Raw genomic sequence first — 3548 nt, forward strand, 5'->3', positions numbered from 1 at the left:
GCAACACGACCTAAAGGCACGACTAATCAGACAGTGGAGTTTATTGGAGTTACTGTGCTGCAGTGTGAAATGTATCATCACCACACACACATTGTTTTTCAGACAAATGCTGTTACACTCCACCTGTCACAATCACTTTAAATGCAGCATTAGACAACCTGTTTTGATTTTTAGTTTGAGTCATTCATCACATCTGGGCTTCTTATGTATCAAATGAGTTAATCCTGGCCCTTCATTAGGATAACAGGCGAAAAACCTCCACAAGCATCCTCCCTTTATCTGTCATCATTAGCCTTCTCGCCTGGTTGCCAGAGGAGGGGATGACTCTGATCCCTTTTATCTTTCTGTGTTACAAATATGCTGCAGCGTGGGCTTGGATTACAAAACGGTGACACCTCGCTCACATCATTCATTTAAAAAGGCAGGGGCTTGAGCTTAATTTGTGAAGGAAATCTCAACCACAGAGAATCCAGCAAACATATCATCAGATGCAAGTATGTACAATACAACCCACCACTAGCAAAGAAAACAATGTTGCTGAAACTGCTCCTGGGGGTGAGTTTACCATGTCGGCTGTGATGTGGTTAGAGAGGCAGCTGTGTGTGTGTGTCTAGGCTACACACCTAGCAACCGTGTCTGCTCACGAATCTTGGGTACTAATTTCATATTTCAGCGCAGCCGCCTGTCATCAGCACTCTTATCAAAAATACATACCAGACCGTAATCACAGAAGGACCGGTTGCCAAAATACCTCAGAGCACATGAGCACAAATGAAAGATGGGAGAGGGAGAGGGAGGAGGGGGGAGTGACAGAGGAGGCAAAGGAAAGTGGGACAAAGAGATGATACAGGTTAAATCACAGCAGAGAGCAGCTGATCAAGCAATTTGTCACGTGAAAAGGTAAACAGATGTCTCCTGCAGTACTCCCTACCTGCACTATTGTACAGCTTTGTTGTTGTTCATGGATAACTATTTGAAAAAGTAAGTTATTTCTGGATGTTGAGGGTTGATCTCACATCCACAGCATGAATCCTATCATGAGGTACCCGTGAGTGTGGTGTATGTGTGTGTGTGTGTGTGTGTGTGTGTGTGTGGCCTTTTTTTCATATCCCAATGGAGACTTTAACTGAATGCACACTAACCTATGGTGACTTGTGGGGCAGAGACTGCTTTTTGAGGGTTAAGACTTAGTTTTAAGGTTCAGGGTACTATTGGTTTAAGGTTAGGGCTAGGGTGATGGTTATAGGTAGGCATTTAGCTGTGATGGTTAAGGTTAGGGTAAGAGGCTAGGGAATGCATTATGTTAATGAGTGTCCCTACGGGCATAGTGGAACAAGATTGTGTGTGTGTGCTGGTGGTGGTGGGGGTATTTGTACAACATCACCCCCTGTGTGGAAGATTCACAAGTTTAGGGGCATGTCTGAACAGGTCTCTGGCTGCAACACAACACCAGGAACAGGATTCATCCACATCCCACACAATTACACATATAAACTTAAGTATCCAACATAAAAATGACAGTGATGAGTTTAATTTTGAGGGTGTTTATGTCAAAATGACAATTGAACATGTATAGACAGGGCATTTGTTGTTTATTTCACCAGAGAATAATAGTTTCTGTCTTTTCATTTGTATTTGTTTTTGTCACAGCATCTTTCTCTGACAACAGTCAAGCCACTATAAAGCAAGAATCCGCCATTTTCCCTCTTCTCCACCTAATGAAAGCGTGTTTTGTCCGGACACCAGCTAGAGGTCCCACCTGTTGCAGGAGCATTTCTCGCTTGTGTATCCACGTGTAGGCGGGGGCGCACGAGGAAGGGAGGGGTGTCACCAGCGCCCAATCAGATGAGACCACAGCTCGGGGGCTATAAAAACCGCGTGCGCTTTCCGGCAGTAGCAGTCAGTCAGTACGCAGTTTGTGTGTCAGGTTTCAAACAACAGTGTCGACTCTTTGCTTCGGAACCAATTTGGGAATAAAACAGGATTAACTTCAGCCAATTTATCCGAAGGCTTTGTCCGCGAACTTTTAAAGATTTGGAAAAGATATTAGTGTTGTCTTTAATTTGCTTTTTTCCGGACGGAACTGACACACGGAGAGAAAATGCGTCTTATCCAGAACATGACGACCATCGCGGAGTATCCAGCACCTGAGTACCCGGTCCCCAACCGGGTCATTAAAATAGCTGTATTAAGAAAATCAGTAAACCCTGGTGTCACAAGTAGTTACTCACGGTTTAGTCCTAAAGGGATTTATTTGTCTCACATTCTGTCATAAAATCTAATATTTTGTTTTCGCTTTTCTTCATTTCAGCGCTCGTGGTGAGATTCCTAACAAGACGCTTCATCGGAGACTACGAGAGAAATGCTGGTGAGTTTCTGTGCGATATGATGTTTGAGGATAAACATGCTAAATTTAATTTTTAAAACGGTGAAATAGTTCAATGGCTAATGTTTACCCGTGTGTGTGCAGGTAATCTCTACTCTAGAGAAGTCCAAGTGGACGGAGAGCAAGTGACCATCCAGGTTCAGGACACCCCGGTGCTGAGGTGAGGACCCCCCCCCCCCCCCCCTTCTAAGACAAAAACTGGACACATCAGTTTATTTTCCCTGTGTAAGGTAGCAGAGCTGACAGGGGGTTAACACATGGAAATCTGTTTAAAGCTGTGGTTAATCCAATACAAAGATAATATAATCTAATTCACTGTCTGACTGTTAGGATCATCTAAACCTCTTTTGACTGGGCATAAGTCCAACACAGAAGATGAGTGTGTGCGTATATTTTTTCCCATGAAGGAGAGCCCCTCAGTCTGGCTGTTTAATCTCCCATTTAGGCTAATGGATGTCTGAGGCCAGGGTAAATGATACTCTGATCCTGATCCAGACTCCTCAATCACGCACACCTCTCTGTTCTGGAGGAGTAACCCTATAGCTCTTGTCTGCCTCAGTCGGCATTCCAGTCATTACAAGACATCAGTTGCATAAAGCCAGGAACGTTTAATCTGGTCTGAGTTTGGAAAAAGGGTGCTGGGCTGTCTTTTAATCAGTCTCCCTCTTTCTTTGCCTCATAGATGACAGATAACGGCATCAGTCTACCAGACCATGCCTGCTCCATCCAGTGGGCGGACGCTGTGGTGCTGGTGTACTCAGTGACAGACCGGCGCAGCTTCGACCTGATCGAACAGCTGCACCAGCTGGTTGCACGTGCGGCGGCGCCAGCGTACCCCCTGTGATCCTGCTGGCCAACAAGGCGGACCTGCTGCACCTGAGGCGGGTTGACTCCCAGCAGGGCCCCCTGCTGGCAGGAACACTGGGCTGCTCTTTCTACGAGGTATCTGCCAGTGAGGACTACAGCCAGGTGCATGGGGCCTTCCACAGGCTGTGCTGCTGGCCAAGCAGCCGCCCCTGCCCCCAACTCCTCAAGCAGCTCTGCCAGCACCGCCACGGAGAAGAGGCGCTCGCCCCTCATCCCCAGGCCGAAATCTCCCAACATGCAAGACCTGAAGAGGCGGTTCAAGCAAGCGCTGTCCGCAAAAGTCAGGACTGTTACC

The 3548-nt window shown here is 46.6% G+C and overlaps 1 long non-coding RNA gene and 1 pseudogene across 1 annotated transcript; both read left to right on the forward strand.

Moving 5' to 3' along the window:
• The first annotated feature begins 2228 nt into the window (after positions 1–2228).
• LOC108878837 (uncharacterized) lies at positions 2229–2568 on the forward strand. Its single transcript, XR_007814922.1, has 2 exons — positions 2229–2368; positions 2471–2568. It is a non-coding gene; the product is annotated as an uncharacterized LOC108878837 (long non-coding RNA).
• Positions 2569–3068: 500 nt separating this feature from the next.
• The window catches only part of LOC127138943 (ras-like protein family member 11B), a 14299-nt pseudogene continuing 13819 nt past the window's right edge, over positions 3069–3548 (forward strand).

Source organism: Lates calcarifer, linkage group LG17 (genome assembly GCF_001640805.2).
Source record: "Lates calcarifer isolate ASB-BC8 linkage group LG17, TLL_Latcal_v3, whole genome shotgun sequence".
NCBI lineage: Eukaryota > Metazoa > Chordata > Actinopteri > Centropomidae > Lates > Lates calcarifer.